The following is a 27,729-nucleotide window of genomic DNA, read 5'->3' on the forward strand; positions in this document are numbered from 1 at the left end:
ATCTAACGTACCGACTGGAATTCACTCTGTACATCGTAACCTCCCAGGAGGGCAACGGTCATACGTTTTGATACACCATAACTAGCATTTAAGGCTTACATTACCAGTAACGCCAGTTTTTACTCACCAGAACTCCACCCCTGTCCACCGGACCATTATGAAGGGTAGCGCACTCTATATAAGCCGCCCTTCCCCACTGGTGCAGGGGTTGGCACTTGCTGTAATCCCACAATTCACTCGACACAAAGCTTCCAAGAGCACTGAGACGTAGGCTACCTCCACCATAGAGGGGCCTGAACTCATACATCCTCGGCGTAGCTAAGGCTCTGCCCATATACTTTCGTACCCCATACTTCTACTGTCAGACTTATACCCACGACAGTTGGCGCCCACCTTGGGGCAGGCGTCTAAGCGACTTCCGGCGAGTTTGCATTTCATCTTTTCGTCATGTCATCCGGCGGAGATCTGTGCATGGGTCATGAGATCCTCTTCGGTGCACTCTCCTTCATCGCCGACGATTCGGCGTGGCTTCGGGATGCGCCCCTCGACGTCGAGACGCTTCCGAGTCGTGGGGCTACACACTTCCATGCCAGCTCCTGCGGCGTTCTTCTTCTCCAACCATCGACCCCGGTGTCGATCTTCGCCCCCGTCACGTGCCGCAACAAGCGATCCGGTCGTTCGCGGCTCCAGCATTGGGTGCGACACGCCCTAGCGCGACAAAACATGTCCTCTCAAGTGGCGGTGCTCGAATTGGTTGTGGTCCCGCCGTCATCCCAGTGCTTGGAGTCAGTTCCGACTGAACTACACTCCGAGTATCAGGGTCACGGGCCTGCAGCCGAAGTACTCATGGACGATTCCCACGAAAGTCCCCTCAGGACTGTTCGGAACGAGCGTGAGTTCGGAGAATCATCCGGCACTCGTTGTCAGCACCTTCATTCTTCCAGTCGGCGCACTCGCCAGAGCAACGTCGAGGTGTTCCGCACACCCATCCTCAACTTGGCTGCAGCCGCCAGGATAGCTGATTCTCAGTAGCCGACTGATTCAGAGGCTGGTAGAGGAATCGAGCAGATCCGTGCCTTGTTACATACGGCGCAATAGCAAAACTCGACGGTCTCCCAGTCGCACAACAAGATCCACAACAGTTCCGTTCAAGCGAACACGCATCGGTCGGTTTTCAGTCCCGACTCTCACCAGCGACGCAGAGGGGGCAGCCGTTGCAGGGACCCGAGTCGGAATCCGCTTTCCATTCGGTCTCATCCCGAAGATCGTCGCCGTTCCCGTACTCCTCCACGGAGTGGGCCTTACGAACCCCGGCATTACGATGATCGTCGTCCGGGCGGTGGCGCGCATGATCCAAGGCCTGATGCAAGAGGGTACATCACTCAGAAGAAGGTCGATAGAAGTCGAGCCCACCGTGATGGTCACGATAGAGACCGTCCGAGTGGAAGCAGGACCGTTGTTTCTGGTCCCGAGTGCTTCAGTCGGGCCATCCGCTCGGCTGACATCCCTCCCAACTTCCGATTGGCGACGGGAATCAACAAATTCATAGGAGAGTCCAAACCAGAAACTTGGTTAGACGACTACAGAGTGGCGGTCCAGATCGGTGGCGGAGATGACCATGTCGCCATGAAACATCTCCCACTGATGCTCGACGGTTCGGCTCGAGCTTGGCTAAACCAGCTGGCTCCATCAAGCATTTACAGTTGGGCAGATCTGTCCCGAGTCTTCATCAGGACCTTCGAGGGTACGTGCAAACACCCTGCTGGTCTCATAGAGCTTCAGCATTGTGTCTAGAAGCAAAACGAGCCCTTGCGCGATTTCATCCAGCGCTGGACGACCCTCTACCACACGGTGGAGAATGTTACAGAGCACCAAGCGGTCTGCGTCTTCAAGGCAGGCGTTCGGTACAGAGATCTATACCTGAAGTTTGGTCGGACAGGCGACATCTCCATGAGCAAGATGATGGAGATAGCCGCGTGCCATGCAAATGGCGAAGAGGAGGACCGCATACGTAGCGGGAAGCATAAGTCAGTCGCCGATGGAGATGGGAACATCAATCGGAAGCAGAAACAGAAAGATCAATCCAGTCCGCAAGCAGAGGCAGCAGTCGTTACAAACGCTAAGTTCAAAGGCAAGGGGAAACAACAGTACACCCCAAGAAGAAACAGTCAGGAAATTCCATCCTAGATCAACCATGTCCAATCCACACGAAGACGGATGAAGAAGGCAATGTCATATTGCCAGAGCATACCACTCGGCAGTGTCGCCTCCTGATCCAATGATTCGGTGAAGGACAGCCGAGTGAGAAAGACACGGAGCAAGATGATGAGGACAAGGAGGATCCGTTCCCTCAAGTCCATGCAATGTTAATGATTTTTGCTGATGTAGAAAGCAAAAGTCGACTGAAGCTGGTCAACAGGGAGGTAAACATGGCAACCCCATCCACTCCCACGTTCCTCAAGTGGTCACAGACTGCAATCACCTTTGATCAGTCAGACCACCCAGCACACGTACCCACCCCAGGGAGGCTAGCTCTGGTCGTCGACCCGGTGGTGGAAGGAGTTAGGATGTGCAAAGTCCTCATGGACGACGGCAGCGGCTTGAATATCATGTACGCCGATACTCTCAAGGGAATGGGCATTCCGATGTCTAGACTTAGCGAGAGCAGTATGCAGTTCCATGGAGTCGTCCCAGGAAGGAAGGCCAAATCACTCGGCCAGATTGCGTTGGATGTCGTTTTCGGCTCTCACAAGAACTTCCGCAAAGAGAAGTTAACATTCGAGGTGGTAGACTTCCAGAGTGCATACCACGTCATTCTGGGCCGTCCGACATACGTACGTTTCATGGCACGTCCATGTTACGTATATTTAAAGTTGAAGATGCCTGGTCCCAAAGGCGTGATTACTGTCACAGGCAATCGGCAGCGGGCCGAGGAGTGTCTGCAGCAGGGGTCGAGAATTGCACACAATCAGATGGCTGTACTCAAGTTGGATGAGTACCAGAAGACTGCTGACCCCGCTGACCTGATGCGTTCAAAGAAGCCAGCTTCCGAGTCCGCATTCCAGTCGGCGGGAGACACGAAGAAAGTAAACATCCACCCGACGGATGCCACCGCCGCCCCAACAAACATCTCCACCACCCTTGATCCAAAATAGGAAGCCGAGCTCACCCAATTTCTCCATGAGAACTGGGACATTTTTGCATGGAAGCCTGCTGACATGCCAGGTGTACCCAGGGAGTTGGCTGAGCACCGATTGCATGTGGATCCTACTGCTCGGCCCATCCGAGAACGTCTGCGTCGGTCCGCCGCGCACAAGAGAAAAGCAATCGGAGAGGAGGTAGCTAAACTCTTGGCAGCCAACTTCATTCACGAGGTACACCACTCCGAGTGGCTCGCTAATGTGGTCATGGTGCCCAAGAAGGACAAGTCTCTCCGTATGTGCATCGATTTCAAGCTCCTTAATAAGGTCTGTCCGAAAGACCACTTCCCGCTCCCCCGCATTGATCAAATTGTTGATTCGACTGCGGGTTGCGAGCGCTTATCCTTCCTTGATGCTTATTCGGTCTATCATCAGATCCATCTGTATGGTCCAGATGAATTAAAGTCATCTTTCATCACCCCATTCGGGTGCTTCTGTTGCATCACTATGCCATTCGGTTTGAAGAATGCAGGAGCAACTTTTATGTGAATGATCCAAAAATGCCTCCTAGACCAGATTGGCCGAAATGTGGAGGCATATATGGACGATACCGTGGTCAAGTCATGCAAAGGTTCCGACCTGCTGACTGACTTGGCAGAAACATTTGCCAACCTACGTAGGTACGATATCAAGCTCAACCCAGCCAAGTGTTCATTCGGCGTTCCCAGCGGGAAGTTACTTGGTTTCTTAGTTTCCGAACGAGGGATCAATGTCAACCCCGAAAATATTGGGACCATTGTTCGAATGGAGCGGCCGGTAAGAGTACATGACGTGCAAAGGCTCACAGGTTGCCTAGCGGCTTTGAGCAGGTTTATCGCTCGACTCAGCGAGAAGGCGTTACCTCTATACCGACTCATGAAGAAGTCAGATACCTTCGAGTGGACAGACGAAGCCCAAATTGCATTCGACGACCTCAAAGCCCTGCTCTCCACCCAGCCGGTTCTTACTGCCCCGCTCAGTAAAGAACCCCTTCTTCTGTACATCGCGGCTACAAATCAAGTCGTCAACACCATTCTGACAGTCGAACGCGAAGAAGAAGGCAAAGCGTACAAGGTTCAACGGCCAGTATATTATGTTTCCAAAGTCCTGACTCCTTCCAAGCAGAGGTATCCCCATTATCAGAAGCTTATTTATGGGATCTACATGACTGCAAAGAAGGTGGCTCATTATTTCCAAGACCACTCGGTATCTGTCATATCTGATGCTCCGTTGTCAGAAATTATCCACAATCGGGACGCATCAGGCCGAGTGGCAAAGTGGGCAATGGAGATGCTATATTGCGACATCAAGTTTGAAGCCAAGAAATCTATAAAGTCTCAAGCTCTTGCTGACTTCATAGCAGAATAGGTAGAACAACAGCAACCGACTCACATCTACTCGGCTCATTGGACCATGTTCTTCGATGGGTCCAAGATGTTGAATGGCTCCGGCGTCGGCGTAGTGCTCATATCCCCGAAAGGTGATAAACTCAAGTATGTGTTGCAGATCCATTTTGATTCTTCCAACAACGAAGCAGAGTACGAAGCTCTCCTTTACGGGTTACGCATGGCCATCACACTCGGCGTCCGTCGCCTGATGGTCTATGGCGACTCAGATCTAGTGGTTAATCAAGTAATGAAGGAGTGGGATGTAAGGAACCCCACCATGACTGCATACTGCAACGCAATAAGGAAGCTCGAGAAGAAGTTCGAAGGTGTGGAACTTCGCCATGTTCCCCGACTGAAAAACCAAGCATCAGATGAATTGGAAAAACTTGGATCCACATGAAGACCGGTCCCGAGTGATGTCTGCCTCGAGCACCTACACCTCCCCTCGGTAAAAGAAGATCCTTTTACAGAGGAACCTGTACAACCGAAGAGCTCAACAGACCAGACTAAAGTCGAGGTTCCTACTGTGGTTGACTTGATCATGGAGATTCTAGCTGTCATTCCCAAATGGACCGTGCCATTCATTGCGTACATCATGAGACAAGAGTTACGGGAAGACGAAGTCCAAGCTAGGCAGATCGTTCGCAGGTTGAAGTCCTTCACCGTCATTGACGACCAGTTATACAGGGAAAGTGTTTCAGGTGTCCTTCAGCAGTGTATCTCTCCTGAGGAGGGGCAGTTAATTTTGGAAGAAATTCACTCGGGAACCTGCGGCCATCATGCCTCCTGAAGGGCAATCGTTGCCAAAGCATTCAGAGCTTGTTTCTTCTGGTTGCAGGCGAATGAAATGGCAAAAGATATAGTCGACCGTTGCAAAGGTTGTCAGTTTTATTCAAACAAGTCCCACAAGCCAACGTCTGCGCTGAAGACAATTCCTCTTGCTTGGCCATTCGCCGTGTGGGGATTAGATACAGTCGGACCATTCAGAACAGGCCAAGGAGGATTCACCCATCCACTGGTAGCAGTCGACAAATTTACCAAGTGGATTGAAGCCAAGACTATCAAGAAGCTTGATGCCCTTACGGCCATCAAATTTATCAGAGACATCATCGCCAGATACGGGGTTCCACACAGCATAATCACCGACAATGGCACAAACTTTGACTCGGACAGGTTCAAAGGTTTTTGCGCATGCCAAGGTATCCGAGTGGATTTTGCATTTGTTGCGCACCTCCAAACAAACGGGCAAGCAGAGCGGGCGAATGGACTTATTCTTCAAGGGTTGAAGCCTCGACTCCTGCGAGAAGTTGGACATGCCGCCAGCGCATGGGTCACCGAGCTGCCTTCAGTGCTGTGGGGCCTCCGAACAACTCCGAATAGATCGATAGGGCGATCCCCGTTTTCCTCATTTATGGAGGAGAGGCAGTCCTTCCGAGTGACTTGCTTCACAACTCTCCACGAGTTGAACTCTTCTCCGAAGCTGAAGCAGAGCAAGCCAGGCAAGACGGAGTGGACCTTTTAGAAGAGGAGCGCGAGATGGCACTGATCCGTTCAACAACTTATCAACAAGATCTGTGGCGATTTCATGTGCGGCACGTCAGGAGCCGCATGTTCCAAGCATGCGTCCTGGTGCTCCGAGTGGATCAACAAAGACCACACAACTTGGCTCCCGCCTGGGAAGGACCGTTCATCATTTCTAAGATGCTGAACAACGGAGCATATCGACTCTACAACCTCGACAGGGAAACGGACGAGCCGCGAGCATGGAATGGAGATCTACTGAAGCGCTTCTACACATAACCGCCGACAGAGACAATGTAAAGAACAAGTATCATCGAAGTAATACAAAGCATATTAATTTCTTGCTGATTCAAAATTATTCCGCGTTTGCAGACTCCGGTCTAAAAAACTAACTCCGAGTGTGTGCCAAAAGTCACACTCGGGGACTTAGCTACTACCCAGAGTCGCCTAAGTAAAAACTCGCTCCGAGTGTGCACGAAAAGTCACACTCGAAGACTTAGCCGCGCCCTAGAGTCGCCTAAGTAAACAACTCGCTCCGAGTGTGCACGAAAAGTCACACTCGGAGACTTAGCTGCGACCCAGAGTCGCCTAAGTAACAACTTGCTCCGAGTGTGCACGAAAAGTCACACTCGGAGACTTAGCTGCGACCCAGAGTTGCCTAAGTAAAAACTCGCTCCGAGTGTGCACTAAAAATCACACTCGGGGACTTAGCTGCGACCCAGAGTTGCCTAAGTAAACAACTCGCTCTGAGTGTGCACGAAAAGTCACACTCGGGGACTTATCTGCGACCAAAAGTCGCCTAAGTAAAAACTCGCTCGGAGTGTGCACGAAAAGTCACATTCGGGGACTTAGCTGTGACCCAGAGTCGCCTAAGTAAACAACTCGCTCCGAGTGTGCACGAAAAGTCACACTCGGAGACTTAGCCGCGACCCGGAGTCGCCTAAGTAAGCAACTCGCTCCGAGTGTGCATGAAAAGTCACACTCGAGACTTACCTGCGACCCAGAGTCGCCTAAGTAACAACTCGCTCCGATTGTGCACGAAAAGTCACACTCGGAGACTTAGCTGCGACCCAGAGTCGCCTAAGTAAAAACTCGCTCCGAGTGTGCACCAAAAGTCACACTCGAGGAGTTAGCTGCGACCCAGAGTCGCCTAAGTAACAACTCGCTCCGAGTGTGCACCAAAAGTCACACTCAGGGACTTAGCTGCGACTCAGAGTCGCCTAAGTAAACAACTCGCTCCGAGTGTGCATTTCAAGTCACACTCGGAGACTTAGCTGTGAAACAGAGTCGCCTAAGTAAAAAGCTTCCTCCGAGTGGGCACTCGAGATACACTCGGAGTCTTAGCAGACCCTCATTGAGGCTCATGTGGATGTGAAGACAACTGACAACTACATGCTCCGCATGTTTGCCATTGGCTTCACTAGGAGACGCTCAAACAAAAACCACGAGCCAAAATCGTGTCAAAAAAAAAACTCAGCGAAAGAAGAGCAAAAGATCCGGTTCGAATTCAAATTGAGTTCTACGATCAGTCGGCTCGGTGTGAATCAAGTTTATCCACACCGAGCCACGAATGTGCCGGCCAACAGCAGTGGCCAAAGTTTAATACAGACTACACTCGGCATACCGAGGCAAATGCGTGTTCAGCATAAAGTTTATCAAGCGTCGCCGGGGCTGGCAGGCTCCACAAAGGTGTCGAGGTCGATTCCATCTGCAATCCGAGTGGCCGTGTCGAGGAAGGTCTCCATGAAATCTTCAAATCGAAGCTTCTTGGTGTTGGCGATCTGCAACGTGTTCAGCTTGTCTTCACGTGCTTCCTTGCAGTGCACTCGGACCAGAGACATCACCACGTCCGCGCCACACCGAGCGGCAGACTTCTTCCATGCCTGCACTCTGCTTGGAACGTCCTCCAGTCGAGTCATCAACCCCTCTATCTCGTTCCGGGAGTCATCTTCAGGCCACAGCTCCTTGTCAATTCGGCCGACAACTCCTCTCAGGCGACCAATGAAAGGACCCACCCTGTTGAGGCGGGAATTCACTCGGAACATGTCCCGGTTAGCTTCATCGCCGAGTGGAACATTCGGTTGTCCAAGCGACCGTTCAATTTCGGCAGTTTCAGCTTCAACGTCCCGACAGAAATCTGCAAAGAAAAGACAGGGAGAAAATAAGCTCGGAGTGAACTCCAAAGTCAAAAAGCACTAGGCAAGCAACTTACCACCAAGCAGTGCGACCATCTTCTTCGCCCAGTCGCCGACGTAGTTCTCCTGCGCTCTGCACCGAGTGTTCATTAACTTCAGCTGGCCCATCCATTCGGATCTCTCCTTCTTCATTTTTTCTACCTCGGCTACCAGTGCCTTGTTAGTCTCCCGAGATTCCTCCAAAGATTTTTCTCGTTCAGCGAGAGCCTCCTTCATGCCAGCCAGGTCGTTCGCAGCCACCTCCAAATCGGCAGCAAGTTGAGCCTTCTCAGCCTTCAAAGCATTATAGGCCGATCCCATTTCACAAGTCTACTGTCAAAGAGACACAAAGGGAGGATCAGCCAGATTCAACAAGGAAAAAGTCTCGACAGATATGACAAAACAATCAAAGCTCAAAATTCTTCAGACCCCTGCCGATGCAAGCAATCGACAGCGGTCTCGGGGACTACACCCAGTGGGTTCACTGAGAGTGACCCCACTGGTATGAAGCTCGAACAGGTCGGTCCCATTGAGCTCCATAGCAAACCAACAACACTATGAGATTACTATTATTCGACCCGAGTAACACTACTCTCGGGGACTACACCTAGTGGGTGCACTCGGCGTGCCCCCACTGGTACCACTCGGGCAGATCAGCTCTGATCTGTAGAGATTATGGAAAATACATATAAAGACAACTGCCGGTGCAAGCACTCGACAGAAGTCTCGGGGACTACACCCACTGGGTTCTGTATCCGAGTATCTTGCTAAAACCCCCAGTGGGTACCAAGAGGAATGTAAACACTTACTAGCGCACTTACTCGGATAATATCCTGAAGCTCCAAGCTCTTCTTGTACAGGGACGCGATGGAGTCATATGCTCCCTTGGCGTCGCCCACCATCAGCTCCACTTGTACCATGGCGTCCTTGGCGGCTCCTACTTGATCTTTCGGGAGGCGGCGGGCATCATATTGAACAGCCGACGGACCCGGCGTGGTAGAAGGCTCCCTGGGCACCCCGAGCTCTGCTCCAGTCGGTTCCGCCGTGAGGGCCACCGTCTCAGCCGGCGACACGTTCATCGCGGGATTGGCAACAGGATGGATAACCCCAGGGATAGGCGCCAAAGCTGGTTCCGACCTCCTTTGGTCGTCGTCATCTAGATGGATCAGCTCCGAAGGAAGCCCGACTGAACAAAATAAAAATACAAAAAAAGGTCAAGATCAAAGACAACACTCGCAAAACGGTAATACAGCTCTCGGAGTCGTGACAACGTACCTTGCTGGGACCTGGCGGCGTTATTAGTGTCCCTGGGATCATCATCCTGACGCGGCAGAGAGGTGGCGGAGGTAGCAGCTCTGTTGAGTGAAATCCACTCGACGGGTAAACATGAATTCCCAAAAAGAAGAGTCCAATCGGACACTGAAGGAAGATGGAAGAACAAAGATACTTACGCTGAGGCGACCGGAACATCGATCCTCATCCGGGGCAAGGCTTTCCGAGGTTTAGACCCGCTAGGTTTAGCCACCTTGGATGGCTGGTTGACGGGCTCGGCAGAAGCACCCCTGGTTCTCTTCACACTCCGAGCACTCGAGGCCACGGGAGGAGCCGACGAAGCAGCAGGGTCATGACGGCGCTTGGTTCGGTGTTCTGGTGGTGAGGGTGACGAGCTCTGCTCTCCACTCTCCTCCTCCTCCTCTTCTGTCTCCTCCTCCGTCTCCCCACTGTCAGAGACGTACTCGGCACTATCCGCGCTGCCCTCCATGATGCCTTCTTCTTCCTCGACCGGATTCCCATTTGAGACTGCAGAATGCCAGTTTGTCCACTCCTGCACAAAACACAGTCGGCAACGTCAGTCAGCGAGACAAGAAAATCAATAAAACTGAGAAGGTTAAAAGCACTCGACAACATGTACTCACCTCATTCGGAGGAGGATTTTCGGCGCGGAAGGCCTTCACCCGCCGAGCTCCCACGGGGTTATCACATGTGCCCGTGATGCTGCGGACCCACGCACTCACGGTCTCCTCACTCACATCTTCGGATGGGACCGAGTGGTATCCGAAGGCCCCGTGTAATGCCACATTGCGTGGTCTCGGGCCTGGAGCGGCTGGATGCGTCGACCTAGAAAAGTCTCCAGAAGGTCCATGCCGGTAACTCCCCTCCGGACGACGGCTATCAGCGCGTCGACCAAAGGCTGGATTTGGGTTCTTTCTCCCTTAGAGAGCGCTAGATTCCTGGGAGGGCCCGGACGGTCTAAACTGAAGGGTGGCAATCCACTTGAAGCATTCGGGCAGGCAATGTCCTGGCAATAGAACCAGGACGATTGCCAGTTCCTAACCGACTCGGATAGCTGAAGGGAGGGATATCTACTTTTCGTTTTCTTTTGGAATCCTAAACCCCCGCAGAGCTGGAGGATCTGTGTCTTATCATCAAACTGGCTAAGCTTCTTAATAGTCTGAGATCTAGCGGAGAAAACATACTTGAAGAGCCCCCAGTGGGGAGGACATCCTATGAAGCACTCGCAGAGGGTGATGAATGCGGAAAGATGAGCTATCGCATTCGGAGGGAAGTGATGGAGCTGCGCCCCGAAGTAATTCATGATACCTCGGAAGAAAGGATGGGGAGGCAAGGAGAAACCTCTAGCCACGTGGCTGAGCAGTAGCACGCGCTCCCCCTCCTTCGGCGCCGGCTCCGTCTCGCCTTCCGGCAGCCTCCAGGACTTGTTGACGACCATGCCCTGCTCCACCAGCTCCAGCACGTCGTTCTCCGTCACTGAGGAGTGGAGGAAGTCCCCCTGGATCCAGCCCGCCGACAACGCCCGCTGCCGCCGCTGAGTGGAGGCCGCCCCCTTCTTCTTCTTCTTCTTCGCCTCGAGCTTGCTGGTCTGCCCCTTCGACATGGCGAGGGCGACGGATCCGCAGAGGAGGAGGGGAAGGAGGTGGCTTGGGGTGTGCGGAGAGTTGCAGGGGAGGGCGAGATTAACGGGAGGAGGACGAGCAGCGCAACAGGAAGGTCCGCCGGGGAAGCTTTAATAGGCCTCCGACTGAGTCACCTATAGGTGGGCCCATGATCTTATCCCCCAACCGGTCGCTGCAAGATTAGTGGAGAAGATAACGGCGCGGTAATCGAGGAGGCAAAATCTACTCGATGGCGATGTCGTCATCCCCGCTGAGCGCGCGGCAACTGAAATTTGAGGATCCCGGAAAATCCGGCGCTGTCAGTATGACCGGTCACGTCGAAAGATTCCACAGAAGCAATCGGTCCTTCACGGTTCGTTTCGCTTGCATATTCACTCGGATCACTAGCCGCAAGGATAAAATGGATCGAGGCAACCAACGCTAGGATCACCTCAATACGAGTCGGCTCCAAACTCCGGACGTCACTTTATCGTTCCAGCCCAGATCCATTCGGGGACTAATGATGGGGTTATAGTCCCACGGTAGGGTCATAGGTCTGCCCTATAGGTCCTACCCAAGGTCTACCCTTCAAAGAGGACAAAGCCCTTAGACAGTTCCGACTGAACTAAGGGCGCCCCCATCATCCAGTCGGCGACGATCCACTCGGAGCATATCTAACGTACCGACTGGAATTCACTCTGTACATCGTAACCTCCCACGAGGGCAACGGTTATATGTTTTCATACACCATAACTAGCATTTAAGGCTTACGTTACCAGTAACGCCAGTTTTTACTCACCACAACTCCACCCCTGTCCACCGGACCATTATGAAGGGCAGCACACTCTATATAAGCCGTCCTTCCCCACTGGTGCAGGGGTTGGCACTTGCTGTAATCCCACAATTCACTCGACACAAAGCTCCCAAGAGCACTGAGACGTAGGGCTTTTACCTCCACCGTAGAGGGGCCTAAACTCATACATCCTCGTCATAGCTAAGGCTCTGCCCATATACTTTCGTACCCCATACTTCTACTGTCAGACTTATACCCACGACAGCTATATTGTTGAATTTGATTATGATCCCACATGTAATTGCTATGAGAGAGTAAAATATTGTGGTAGAAACTTTCATGTTACCAAATTATCTCTCGTTATGTTGAGATTGCTATTGTCTTTCTTGTTCCTTGCATTTGGTAACTATTGGTTGTCTTGCTAGTTTGTTCTCCTATAAAATGCCTATGCATAGGAAGTATGTTAGACTTAGATGTGATTTTCACATGCTTTATGATGCTCTCGTTGTGCTTCAATTCTTGTCTTTTGTGTGAGCATCATTGAAATCCTTATGCCTAGCTAAGGGCGTTAAACAATAGCGCTTGTTGGGAGGCAACCCAATGAATTTATCTTTTTCATTCTGTTTTGTTGCATCCACACCATCATAATTCTGTTATGATTGTGTTTTTTGTGTTTGAGCCAAGCAAAACCTTTTATGACTAGTCTTGGTGATGGTTGTTTGATCTTGCTGGAAAAAGACAGAAACTTTTCGCTCACGAGATGATTTTTCATTTTTATTCAGAAAGAGATTTTGAGTTGATATTTTTTATGCTGGTTTATATGCCTTTTTCCCAGGCAGTAGTAATTTTTAAGAATTTTGGAGGTACCAGAAGTATACGAAGTATATAGATTGCTACAGACTGGTCTGTTTTTGACAGATTCTGTTTTTGTTGAGTTGGTTGCTTCTTTTGATGAAACTATGGTTAGTATCGGGGGGTAATATCCATGGAAAAGTGAGAATACAATATCTCAACACCAATATAGATGGAATTCAAGTTTTCTACAGTACCAAAAGAGGTGGTAGTTTGTTTTCTTGTGCTAATGTTATCACGAGTTTCTGTTTAAGTTTTGTGTTGTGAAGTTTTCAAGTTTTGGGTGATGTTCGCATGGACGATGAGATAAGGAGTGGAAAGAGCTCAAGCTTGGGGATGCCCAAGGCATCCCAAGCCAATTTCCAAGACACCAAAAAGCCTAAGCTTGGGGATGCCCCGGGAAGGCATCCCCTCTTTCGTCTTCCGTCCATCGGTAACATTACTTGGAGCTATATTTTTATTCACCACATGATATGTGTTTTGCTTGAAGCGTCTTGTATCGTAGGAGTATTTTATTTTTGTTGTGTCACAATCATCCTTGCTGCACACCTTTTTGAGAGAGAGATACATGCACTCATCGTGATTTTGCTAGAATGCTCATAGTGCTTCACTTATATCTTTTGAGCTAGATATTTTTGCTCTATGTGCTTCACTTATATCTTTTAGAGCACGGCGGTGCATGACTTGGTAGTTGGATTATGCTATGAAAGTAGTCCCAAATGTGATAGGTACCCAAAGAGGATGCAAAAACCTCCATCTTCATGTGCATTGAGTAGAAAGAGAAGTCTTGATTCCTCTCAATTAGTTTTGAGACGTGGATTTGGTAATATTAAGAGCTATGTTAGTAGGGTGTTGTGAATCTAGAAATACTTGTGTTGAAGTTAGTGATTCCAGTAGCATGCACGTATGGTGAACCGCTATGTTAGGAAGTAGGAGCATAATTGATCTATTGATTGTCATCCTTTGTGTTGAGGTCGGGATCGCGCGATGGTTAACACTTACCAACCCTTCCCCTAGTATGCGTTTAGCACTTTGTTTCGATTACTAATAAAAACTTCCGCAACAAGTATGTGAGTTCTTCATGACTAATGTTAGTCCATGGTATATATGCACTTTCACCTTCCCCCATTTCTAGCCTCTCTAGTGTTGCGCAATTCTCGCCGGTACACAAACCCACCATAAGCCTTCCTCAAAAGCCACCATACCTACCTACTATGGCATTTTCATAGCCATTCCGAGATATATTGCCATGCAACTCCCACCGTTCCGTCTCATGACTTGTGCCGTCAGTCTCATATTGCCATTGCATGATCGTAAGATAGCTAGCGAGATGTTTTCAATGTCATACGCCATGCTAGATCGTTGCACATCCCGGTACACTGTCGGAGGCATTTCCTATAGAGTTATCATCATTTTGAGCTTTGAGCTGTGAGTAAATAAAGTGTGATGATCATCATTACTAGAGCATTGTCCCATGTGAGGAAATAAAAAAAAGAGGCCAAAGAGCCCAAAAATAAAAAAAAGAGAAAAAAAGAGAGGCTAAGAGCCCAAATAAAAAAAGAGAAGAAGAGAGAAGGGACAACACTACTATCTTTTTCCACACTTGTGCTTCATAATAGCACCATGTTCTTCATGATTGAGAGCTTCTTGCTTTGTCACCACCATATGCTAGTGGGAATCTTCATTATATAACTTGGCTTGTATATTCCAATGATGGGCTTCCTCAAATTGCCCTAGGTCTTCGTGAGAAAGCAAGTTGGATGCACACCCACTAGTTTTCCTTTTGAGCTTTCACATACTTATAGCTCTAGTGCATCTCTTGTATCGCAATCCCTACTCATTCACATGGATATCTATTAATGGGCATCTCCATAGCCCTTTGATACGCCGAGTCAATGTGACCATCTCCTCCTTTTTTGTCTCACAACCACCACCACACACTAGTAGAAAACATGGCTATCGTTCGGCCCTGGCCAGCCCATTAGTCCCGGTTCTTCAAGAACCGGGACCAATGGGGGGTATTAGACCCGGTTCGTGAGCCCAGGGGGTCGGCCGGGGCCTCGTGGGCATTGGTCCCGGTTCGTGTGGAACCATTTGTCCCGGTTCGAGCCACGAACCGGGACCAATGGTCCTCGCTGCTGGCCCACAACCTTTAGTCCCGGTTCATGCCACGGACCGGGACAAATAACTTGCCTACATATATACCCACCGCCACGGCAGAGCACTCCACAGTGCTCTGTTTTTGTCAAGCCGGCGAGGGGAGGGAATTTGGGTGCTCTAGTTCACCTCCTATGCACACGAGGTGTTCGATGAAATGCCCAAGCCACACTAGTTAAAGTTTCTCCTCTCGAAACTCGACCTCCGAGCTCCATTTTCAACGAGACTTGTCTAGATTTAGCGGTCCGTCACGCCCCGTCCCCGCCCCGTCTTCACCGCCGTTGATCGCCCGCCCCGATCTCGTCGCCGGCACCACCGTGGTGAGCCTCTTGTTCTTATCTTCTTTCTGAAAGAAAAAATACTGACTTCAGATAGATACTTGTCTAATTTTCTTACTTCTATTATTCCTTGTTATTATATAGTGCGATGGTTTTGGTATCCGCCCCCGTCGGCCCTCGTCCTGTCTATGATTCAGATGTGGTATATATTATCTTTTCATAACTATTTGGTTCATTTATTGTTTATGACAATTATGATGACCAACGTGACATATATTTTTAATCTAGGAGGTATGTGAACCGGAAATTCCAACCCACCTAGAAATGCTTCTCGAGAAGTTAACTTTGGTTGACAAAGAAAAAAAATACTTGAAGGAAAAATTGAAAATAATTGAGGATAAGAATATGGAAATGGAGTTGCATGTTGCCGTGGTCATTGACAATCGCAAGATGAAGATCGATGCGATGCGGTTGAAGATGGATGCAATGCGCTTCAAGATGGATGAAATGCGCTTGAAGATTAGGAATATTAGAAAATATGCCATTGATAAAGAGGCTTGGTATCATTATGTTGTTGGGTCAATTGTTAACTTACTTGCGATTTTGATCGCGTTTGTTGTTACATTTAAATGTTTTACATAGTTGTATGTTGTTTTATGAGAGAACTTTAGGTATTTATTTTTCAATAATAACATTTGATCACTATTGTGCTTTGGTTTTAATGTGATGATGAACTTGTATTAATTTGGTCATTTCTCTATTCATTTTGTTTTGCAATGGTTTTTGATATATACTTAACTTCATAGTGCCCGAGTCGAAAAGGGTTGTAAATTGATGATGTGGCTTTGAATGGTGCATTTTGAACACAGAAAAACTATGGAGTTCAAATAAGTTCAAAAAAATGAAATCCCTTTGTTACAGACGAGTTTCCGTATGAAACCCTGATACTTCGAAAGAGATTGTCCGTTTTGTACACGAAGTGCATCCAGTTTTTGTCGTAACCCTCTCAACTTTCTCGCACATGCTATGTGGGTGAAATGATGATACCATGCCAACTTGGAACCTTTTCAGAGTTCATTTCACATGCTTTTCAATTTCATGCTCTTATAGCTCATAATAATCAGTAAATGCATGAAAAATAACAAATGAAGTCAGAAAGGGTTGTAAATTGATGATGTGGCTTTGAATGGTGCATTTTGAACACAGAAAAACTGTGGAGTTCAAATAAATTCAAAAAAATGAAATCCCTTTGTAACAGACGAGTTTCCGTATGAAACCGTGATACTTCGAAAGAGATTGTCCATTTTGTACACGAAGTGCATCCAGTTTTTGCTGTAACCCTCTCAACTTTCTCGCATATGTTATGTGGGTGAAATGATGATACCATGCCAACTTGGAACCTTTTCAGAGTTCATTTTAAATACTTTTCAATTCATGGTCTTATAGCTCATAATAATCAGTAAATGCATGAAAAATAACAAATGAAGTCAGAAAGGGTTGTAAATTGATGATGTGGCTTTGAATGGTGCATTTTGAACACAGAAAAACTATGGAGTTCAAATAAGTTCAAAAAAATAAAATCCCTTTGTAACAGACGAGTTTCCGTATGAAACCCTAATACTTCGAAAGAGATTGTCCGTTTTGTACACGAAGTGCATCCAGTTTTTGCCGTAACCTTCTCAACTTTCTCGCACATGCTATGTGGGTGAAATGTTGATACCATGCCAACTTGGAACCTTTTCAGAGTTCATTTCAAATGCTTTTCAATTTCATGGTCTTATAGCTCATAATAATCAGTAAATGCATGAAAAATAACAAATGAAGTCAGAAAGGGTTATAAATTGATGTTGTGGCTTTGAATGGTGCATTTTGAATACAGAAAAACTATGGAGTTCAAATAAGTTCAAAGAAATGAAATCCCTTTGTAACAGACGAGTTTCCGTATGAAACCCTGATACTTCGAATGAGATTGTCCATTTTGTACACGAAGTGCATCCAGTTTTTTCCGTAACCCTCTCCACTTTCTCACACATGCTACGTGGGTGAAATTATGATACCATGCCAACTTGGAACCTTTTGAGAGTTCATTTCAAATGCTTTTCAATTTCATGGTCTTTTAGCTCATGATAATCAGTAAATGCATGAAAAATAACAAATGAATTCACAAAGGGTTGTAAATTGATGATGTGGCTTTGAATGGTGCATTTTGAACACAGAAAAACTATGGAGTTCCAATAAGTTCAAAAAAATGAAATCCCTTTGTAACAAACGAGTTTCCGTATGAAACCGTGATACTTCGAAAGAGATTGTCCGTTTTGTTCACGAAGTGCATCCAATTTTTGCCGTAACCCTCTCAACTTTCTCGCACATGCTATGTGGGTGAAATGATGATACCATGCCAACTTGGAACCTTTTCAGAGTTCATTTCAAATGCTTTTCAATTTCATGGTCTTATAACTCAAAATAATCAGTAAATGCATGAAAAATAACAAATGAAGTCAGAAAGGGTTGTAAATTGATGATGTGGCTTTGAATGGTGCGTTTTGAACATAGAAAAACTATGGAGTCCAAATAAGTTCAAAAAAATGAAATCCCATTGTAACACACGAGTTTCCGTATGAAACCTTGATACTTCGAAAGAGATTGTCCGTTTTGTACACGAAGTGCATCCAGTTTTTTCTGTAACCCTCTCAACTTTCTTGCACATGCTATGTGGGCGAAATGATGATACCATGCCAACTTGGAACCTTTTCAGAGTTCATTTCAAATGCTTTTCAATTTCTTGGTCTTATAGCTCATAATAATCAGTAAATGCATGAAAAATAAGTCAGAAAGGGTTGTAAATTGATGATGTGGTTTTGAATGGTGCATTTTGAACACAGAAAAACTATGGAGTTCAAATAAGTTCAAAAAAAATGAAATCCCTTTGTAACAAACGAGTTTCCGTATGAAACCGTGATACTTCGAAAGAGATTGTCCGTTTTGTTCACCAAGTGCATCCAGTTTTTGCCGTAACCCTCTCAACTTTCTCGCACATGCTATGTGGATGAAATAATGATACCATGCCAACTTGGAACCTTTTCAGAGTTCATTTCAAATGCTTTTCAATTTCATCGTGTTATAGCTCATAATAATCAGTAAATGCATGAAAAATAACAAATGAAGTCAGAAAGGGTTGTAAATTGATGGTGTGGCTTTGAATGGTGCATTTTGAACATAGAAAAACTATGGAGTTCAAATAAGTTCAAAAAAATGAAATCCCATTGTAACACACGAGTTTCCGTATGAAACCTTGATACTTCGAAAGAGATTGTCCGTTTTGTACACGAAGTGCATCCAGTTTCTGCCGTAACCCGCTCAACTTTCTCGCACGTGCTATGTGGGTGAAATGATGATACCACGCCAACTTGGAACCTTTTCAGAGTTCATTTCAAATGCTTTACAATTTCATGGTCTTATAGCTCATAATAATCAGTAAATGCATGAAAAATAAGTCAAAAAGGGTTGTAAATTGATGATGTGGCTTTGAATGGTGCATTTTGAACACAGGAAAACTATGGAGTTCAAATAAGTTCAAAAAAATGAAATCCCTTTGTAGCAAACGAGTTTCCGTATGAAACCCTCATACTTCGAAAGAGATTGTCCGTTTTGTACACGAAGTGCATCCAGTTTTTGCCGTAACCCTCTCAACTTTCTCGCACATGCTATGTGGGTGGAATGATTATACCATGCCAACTTGGAACCTTTTCAGAGATCATTTCAAATGCTTTTCAATTTCTTGGTCTTATAGCTGATAATAATCAGTAAATGCAAGAAAAATATGTCAGAAAGGGTTGTAAATTGATGATGTGGCTTTGAATGGTGCATTTTGAACACATAAAAACTATGGAGTTCAAATAAGTTCAAAAAAATGAAATCCCTTTGTAACAGACGAGTTTCTATATGAAACCCTCATACTTCGAAAGAGATTGTCCGTTTTGTAGACGAAGTGCATCTAGTTTTTGCCGTAACCCTCTCAACTTTCTCGCACATGCTATGTGGGTGAAATGATGAAACCATGCCAACTTGGAACCTTTTCAGAGTGCATTTCAAATGCTTTTCAATTTCATGGTCTTATAGCTCATAATAATGAGTAAATGCATGAAAAATAACAAATGAAGTCAGAAAGGGTTGTAAATTGCTGATGTGGCTTTGAATGGTGCATTTTGAACACAGAAAACTATGGAGTTCAAATAAGTTCAAAAAATGAAATCCCTTTGTAACAGACGAGTTTCCGTATGAAACCCTGATACTTCCAAAGAGATTGTCCGTTTTGTACACGAAGTGCATCCAGTTTTTGCCGTAACCCTCTCAACTTTCTCGCACATGCTATGTGTGTGAAATGATGATACCATGCCAACTTGGAACCTTTTCAGAGTACATTTAAAATGCTTTTCAATTTCGTGGTCTTATAACTCAAAATAATCAGTAAATGCATGAAAAATAACAAATGAGGTCAGAAAGGGTTGTAAATTGATGGTGTGGCTTTGAATGGTGCATTTTGAACATAGAAAAACTATGGAGTTCAAATAAGTTCAAAAAAATGAAATCCCATTGTAACACACGAGTTTCCGTATGAAACCTTGATACTTCGAAAGAGATTGTCCGTTTTGTACACGAAGTGCATCCAGTTTCTGCCGTAACCCGCTCAACTTTCTCGCACGTGCTATGTGGGTGAAATGATGATACCACGCCAACTTGGAACCTTTTCAGAGTTCATTTCAAATGCTTTACAATTTCATGGTCTTATAGCTCATAATAATCAGTAAATGCATGAAAAATAAGTCAAAAAGGGTTGTAAATTGATGATGTGGCTTTGAATGGTGCATTTTGAACACAGAAAAACTATGGAGTTCAAATAAGTTCAAAAAAATGAAATCCCTTTGTAGCAAACGAGTTTCCGTATGAAACCCTCATACTTCGAAAGAGATTGTCCGTTTTGTACACGAAGTGCATCCAGTTTTTGCCGTAACCCTCTCAACTTTCTCGCACATGCTATGTGGGTGGAATGATTATACCATGCCAACTTGGAACCTTTTCAGAGGTCATTTCAAATGCTTTTCAATTTCTTGGTCTTATAGCTGATAATAATCAGTAAATGCAAGAAAAATATGTCAGAAAGGGTTGTAAATTGATGATGTGGCTTTGAATGGTGCATTTTGAACACATAAAAACTATGGAGTTCAAATAAGTTCAAAAAAATGAAATCCCTTTGTAACAGACGAGTTTCTATATGAAACCCTCATACTTCGAAAGAGATTGTCCGTTTTGTAGACGAAGTGCATCTAGTTTTTGCCGTAACCCTCTCAACTTTCTCGCACATGCTATGTGGGTGAAATGATGAAACCATGCCAACTTGGAACCTTTTCAGAGTGCATTTCAAATGCTTTTCAATTTCATGGTCTTATAGCTCATAATAATGAGTAAATGCATGAAAAATAACAAATGAAGTCAGAAAGGGTTGTAAATGGCTGATGTGGCTTTGAATGGTGCATTTTGAACACAGAAAACTATGGAGTTCAAATAAGTTCAAAAAATGAAATCCCTTTGTAACAGACGAGTTTCCGTATGAAACCCTGATACTTCCAAAGAGATTGTCCGTTTTGTACACGAAGTGCATCCAGTTTTTGCCGTAACCCTCTCAACTTTCTCGCACATGCTATGTGGGTGAAATGATGATACCATGCCAACTTGGAACCTTTTCAGAGTTCATTTCAAATGCTTTTCAATTTCATGCTCTTATAGCTCATAATAATCAGTAAATGCATGAAAAATAACAAATGAAGTCAGAAAGGGTTGTAAATTGATGATGTGGCTTTGAATGGCGCATTTTGAACACAGAAAAACTATGGAGTTCAAAGAAGTTAAAAAAAATGAAATCCCTTTGTAACAGACGAGTTTCCGTATGAGACCCTGATACTTCCAAAGAGATTGTCCGTTTTGTACACGAAGTGCAACCAGTTTTTACCGTAACCCTCTCAACTTTCTCGCACGTGCTATGTGGGTGAAATGATGATACCATGCCAACTTGGAACCTTTTCAGAGTTCATTTCAAATGCTTTTCAATTTCATGGTCTTATAGCTCATAATAATCAGTAAATGCAAGAAAAATAACAAATGAAGTCAGAAAGGGTTGTAAATTGATGATGTGGCTTTGAATGGTGCATTTTGAACACATAAAAACTATGGAGTTCAAATAAGTTCAAAAAAATGAAATCCCTTTGTAACAGACGAGTTTCTGTATGAAACCTTGATACTTCGAAAGAGATTGTCCGTTTTGTAGACGAAGTGCATCCAGTTTTTGACGTAACCCTCTCAACTTTCTCGCACATGCTATGTGGGTGAAATGATGAAACCATGCCAACTTGGAATCTTTTTAGAGTACATTTAAAATGCTTTTCAAATTCGTGGTCTTATAACTCAAAATAATCAGTAAATGCATGAAAAATAACAAATGAAGTCAGAAAGGGTTGTAAATTGACGATGTGGCTTTGAATGGTGCATTTTTAACACAGAAAAACTATGGAGTTCAAATAAGTTCAAAAAAATGAAATCCCTTTGTAACAGACGAGTTTCCGTATGAAACCCTGATACTTCCAAATGAGATTGTCCGTTTTGTACACGAAGTGCATCCAGTTTTTGCCGTAACCCTCTCAACTTTCTCGCACATGCTATGTGGGTGAAATGATGATACCATGCCAACTTGGAACCTTTTCAGAGTTCATTTCAAATGCTTTTCAATTTCATGGTCTTATAGCTCATAATAATCAGTAAATGCATGAAAAATAACAAATTAAGTCAGAAAGGGTTGTAAATTGATGATGTGGCTTTGAATGGCGCATTTTGAACACAGGAAAACTATGGAGTTCAAAGAAGTTTAAAAAAATGAAATCCCTTTGTAACACACGAGTTTCCGTATGAAACCCTCATACTTCCAAAGAGATTGTCCGTTTTGTACACGAAGTGCATCCAGTTTTTACCGTAACCCTCTCAACTTTCTCGCACGTGCTATGTGGGTGAAATGATGATACCATGCCAACTTGGAACCTTTTCAGAGTTCATTTCAAATGCTTTTCAATTTCATGGTCTTATAGCTCATAATAATCAGTAAATGCATGAAAAATAACAAATGAAGTTAGAAAGGGTTGTAAATTGATGATGTGGCTTTGAATGGTGCATTTTGAACACATAAAAACTATGGAGTTCAAATAAGTTCGAAAAATGAAATCCCTTTGTAACAGACGAGTTTCTGTATGAAACCTTGATACTTCGAAAGAGATTGTCCGTTTTGTAGACGAAGTGCATCCAGTTTTTGCCGTAACCCTCTCAACTTTCTCGCACATGCTATGTGGGTGAAATGATGAAACCATGCCAACTTGGAACCTTTTCAGAGTACATTTAAAATGCTTTTCAATTTCGTGGTCTTATAACTCAAAATAATCAGTAAATGCATGAAAAATAACAAATGAAGTCAGAAAGGGTTGTAAATTGATGATGTGGCTTTGAATGGTGCACTTTTAACACAGAAAAACTATGGAGTTCAAATAAGTTCAAAAAAATGAAATCCCTTTGTAACAGACGAGTTTCCGTATGAAACCCTGATACTTCCAAAGAGATTGTCCGTTTTGTACACGAAGTGCATCCAGTTTTTGCCGTAACCCTCTCAACTTTCTCGCACATGCTATGTGGGTGAAATGATGATACCATGCCAACTTGGAACCTTTTCAGAGTTCATTTCAAATGCTTTTCAATTTCATGGTCTTATAGCTCATAATAATTAGTAAATGCATGAAAAATAAAAAATTAAGTCAGAAAGGGTTGTAAATTGATGATGTGGCTTTGAATGTCGCATTTTGAACACAGAAAAACTATGGAGTTCAAATAAGTTCAAAAAAATGAAATCCCTTTGTAACAGATGAGTTTCCGTATGAAACCCTGATACTTCCAAAGAGATTGTCCGTTTTGTACACGAAGTGCATCCAGTTTTTACAGTAACCCTCTGAACTTTCTCGCACGTGCTATGTGGGTGAAATGATGATACCATGCCAACTTGGAACCTTTTCAGAGTTCATTTCAAATGCTTTTCAATTTCATGGTCTTATAGCTCATAATAATCAGTAAATGCATGAAAAATAACAAATGAAGTCAGAAAGGGTTGTAAATTGATGATGTGGCTCTGAATGGTGCATTTTGAACACATAAAAACTATGGAGTTCAAATAAGTTCAAAAAAATGAAATCCCTTTGTAACACACGAGTTTCCGTATGAAACCTTGATACTTCGAAAGAGATTGTCCGTTTTGTAGACGAAGTGCATCCAGTTTTTGCCGTAACCCTCTCAACTTTCTGCACATGCTATGTGGGTGAAATGATGAAACCATGCCAACTTGGCACCTTTTCAGAGTTCATTTAAAATGCTTTTCAATTTCGTGGTCTTATAACTCAAAATAATCAGTAAATGCATGAAAAATAACAAATGAAGTCAGAAAGGGTTGTAAATTGATGATGTGGCTTTGAATGGTGCATTTTTAACACAGAAAAACTATGGAGTTCAAATAAGTTCAAAAAAATGAAATCCCTTTGTAACAGACGAGTTTCCGTATGAAACCCTGATACTTCCAAAGAGATTGTCCGTTTTGTACACGAAGTGCATCCAGGTTTTGCCGTAACCCTCTCAACTTTCTCGCACATGCTATGTGGGTGAAATGATGATACCATGCCAACTTGGAACCTTTCCAGAGTTCATTTCAAATGCTTTTCAATTTCATGGTCTTATAGCTCATAATAATCAGTAAATGCATGAAAAATAACAAATGAAGTCAGAAAGGGTTGTAAATTGATGATGTGGCTTTGAATGGTGCACTTTTAACACAGAAAAACTATGGAGTTCAAATAAGTTCAAAAAAATGAAATCCCTTTGTAACAGACGAGTTTCCGTATGAAACCCTGATACTTCCAAAGAGATTGTCCGTTTTGTACACGAAGTGCATCCAGTTTTTGCCGTAACCCTCTCAACTTTCTCGCACATGCTATGTGGGTGAAATGATGATACCATGCCAACTTGGAACCTTTTCAGAGTTCATTTCAAATGCTTTTCAATTTCATGGTCTTATAGCTCATAATAATTAGTAAATGCATGAAAAATAACAAATTAAGTCAGAAAGGGTTGTAAATTGATGATGTGGCTTTGAATGTCGCATTTTGAACACAGAAAAACTATGGAGTTCAAATAAGTTCAAAAAAATGAAATCCCTTTGTAACAGATAAGTTTCCGTATGAAACCCTGATACTTCCAAAGAGATTGTCCATTTTGTACACGAAGTGCATCCAGTTTTTACCGTAACCCTCTGAACTTTCTCGCACGTGCTATGTGGGTGAAATGATGATACCATGCCAACTTGGAACCTTTTCAGAGTTCATTTCAAATGCTTTTCAATTTCATGGTCTTATAGCTCATAATAATCAGTAAATGCATGAAAAATAACAAATGAAGTCAGAAAGGGTTGTAAATTGATGATGTGGCTCTGAATGGTGCATTTTGAACACATAAAAACTATGGAGTTCAAATAAGTTCAAAAAAATGAAATCCCTTTGTAACACACGAGTTTCTGTATGAAACCTTGATACTTCGAAAGAGATTGTCCGTTTTGTAGACGAAGTGCATCCAGTTTTTGCCGTAACCCTCTCAACTTTCTGCACATGCTATGTGGGTGAAATGATGAAACCATGCCAACTTGGCACCTTTTCAGAGTTCATTTAAAATGCTTTTCAATTTCGTGGTCTTATAACTCAAAATAATCAGTAAATGCATGAAAAATAACAAATGAAGTCAGAAAGGGTTGTAAATTGATGATGTGGCTTTGAATGGTGCATTTTTAACACAGAAAAACTATGGAGTTCAAATAAGTTCAAAAAAATGAAATCCCTTTGTAACAGACGAGTTTCCATATGAAACCTTGATACTTCGAAAGAGATTGTCCGTTTTGTAGACGAAGTGCATCCAGTTTTTGCCATAACCCTCTCAACTTTCTTGCACATGCTATGTGGGTGAAATGATGATACCATGCCAACTTGGAACCTTTTCAGAGTTCATTTCAAATGCTTTTCGATTTCATGGTCTTAATGGCAAAAAGAATTATCATAAAATAAAATAAATAAGTAATTAGAAACAAAAAAATAAAAAAAATAAGTATTTTTTTGTAAGGAGAAACAAAACAAAATAAGCTAACTAAAAAAATAAACAAAACAAAAATAAAGCGAAAACAAAACAAAAATAATGGAAAAATAAATAAAAAATAGATGTTCCTCTCCACGTTGCATCCGCGGCAGAGCATATAAAGAGGCTAGGAAACCTTCGGTTGGCGAGGTGGGACTAAACATTCCACCGCACCACGGCTGTGGCAGGCAACCGGTACCAATGAAAAAAAGAAATAAAATAAATAAAGCAAAAAAGAAAACAAAAAAACTGGGAAAAAATAAAAAATTTGCCACCAACTCGGCCAGCACGGCCTGGATACGACTAGAAACCCATCCATGGGCCAGGATTTAGGCCCGCAGTAGGCCCAGAAGGCCCATCAGGCAAAGTATTAGCAAGTAGGCCCGTAAGCGTGCAATGGAGAGGAGCTCGAGAGGGGTGCGGCAGTGGGGCTTATAAACCACTGTGCGCCCATCTCAACTAGCGAGGTGGGACTAAACTTTGGCCGCGACGCGGGCAGCACAGGGGCCTTTGGTACCAGTTCGTGGCACCAACCGGTACCAATGCCCACCCTTTAGTCCCGGTTGGTGCCACCAACCGAGACCAAAGGACGCCCGCTTCCCGCCCTTTGGGCTGCTGAAAAGTGACCTTTGGTCCCGGTTGGTGGAACCAACCGGGACTAAAGGGGGGCATTGGTACCGGTTGGTGCCACGAACCGGTACCAATGGCTTTGCTATATAAGCCAGCAGCTGTGAAAATTTTGTTAGTTCCTTCGATTCCTCCGACGATGCCGCCAGGCTGCCCGAGCTCGCCATCGTCGCCCCTGCCCCCGACCACGACACCGTTGCCCGGCCCGACCAAGCCGTCGTCGCCCCTGCCCCTGACCATGCTGCACGCCCTCGCCGTGCCTCTACCGCGCCCCTACCCGCCCCGTCGACGCCGTCGCCGCCCTTTGCCCCGTCGATCGCCGTCGCCCTGCCTCGACCACGCCGCCGTCGCCGCCCTTTACACCGACGCCGGCGCCGTTCCTCTCCTTGGTCAGGTCGGCACCGCCCACCCTGTGCTCTCCTTTGTTCATATAAATGATGATTTGTTTTTTGCATTTTTATAAAAATGTATATATGTATGTATGTTCTGTGTGCATATGAAAGTTAGATTTTTAGTACATTTGGGTACATTTTAGGTTAGTTTTATCTATATATGTTCTCTGATTTAGTACATTTTAGGTTAGTTTCATTTTTAGAAAAGTTTTATATATTTAGGAAAAGAAGGAAGAGAAGGAAGAAGGAAGAAGGTAGAAGAAGAAAAATTTTTATATATGCAAAAGTTACATTTTTAGAAAAGTATTATATATAGCTAGGAAGATAACGAAGAAGAAGAAAAAGAATGAGAGGAGAAAAAGGAAAATAAGAAGAGGAAGAAAGGAGAAGAAGAGGAGAGGAAGAAGAGGAGAAATAAATAAGAAGAGGAAAAATAAGAAAAAGAAGAGGAGAAGAAGAAAGGAATAGAGGAGAAAGAAGAAAAAAATAGAAATTTTCTATTTTTTTCTTCTTTCTCCTCTATTCCTTTCTTCTTCTCCTTTTTTTCTTTTTTTTCTTCGATTGCTTCTCTTCTATTCCTTTCTTCTTCTCCTCTTTTTATTTCTTCTTTTGTCTTCTTATTTTTTATCGGGTATGTCGTTCTCTATATACCCCCTCCCGATCGAACTTCAACACGAGGGGGGGGGTACCGATATACCCCCTCGCTGATAACATTATTTTCCCATGTATATGTATGTCGCGTCGTTGTCGATATAACCCCCTCCCGGATAACTTCGACATGAGGGGCGGTCGATATATATACCCACTCTCGACCGTGATAACTTATACCACGGGAGCACCCCCCTCGGCCCTCTCGGCCGACCAAAACTCTCGAGGACACCCGAACCCTAGAGAAAAAATGATGTTGGTCTCCTACCCACTCTCGCCGCGCCCCTACCCGACAAACTCTCTCGAGGCCACCCAAATTTGCCAAGTTAAAAGAGAGTTGTCATCGAGGCCACGCCAAACCCTTGAAGCGTTGTGTTGAGGCCACCCCAAACCCTTGAAGCGTTGTCTAGGCCACCCCAAACCCTAGAGAAGCAGCGTCGAGGCCACTAACATGATTCCTTCTTGTGATTAGCTAGCTAGTTCTACGTTTTCCACTAATATATTTCCATCTGTACCATGTTTGAATAATAATTTACATGTTGTAAATATTTGCAGAAACTATGGATCACTCC

Source organism: Hordeum vulgare, chromosome 6H, assembly GCF_904849725.1.
Source record: "Hordeum vulgare subsp. vulgare chromosome 6H, MorexV3_pseudomolecules_assembly, whole genome shotgun sequence".
Lineage (NCBI taxonomy): Eukaryota > Viridiplantae > Streptophyta > Magnoliopsida > Poales > Poaceae > Hordeum > Hordeum vulgare.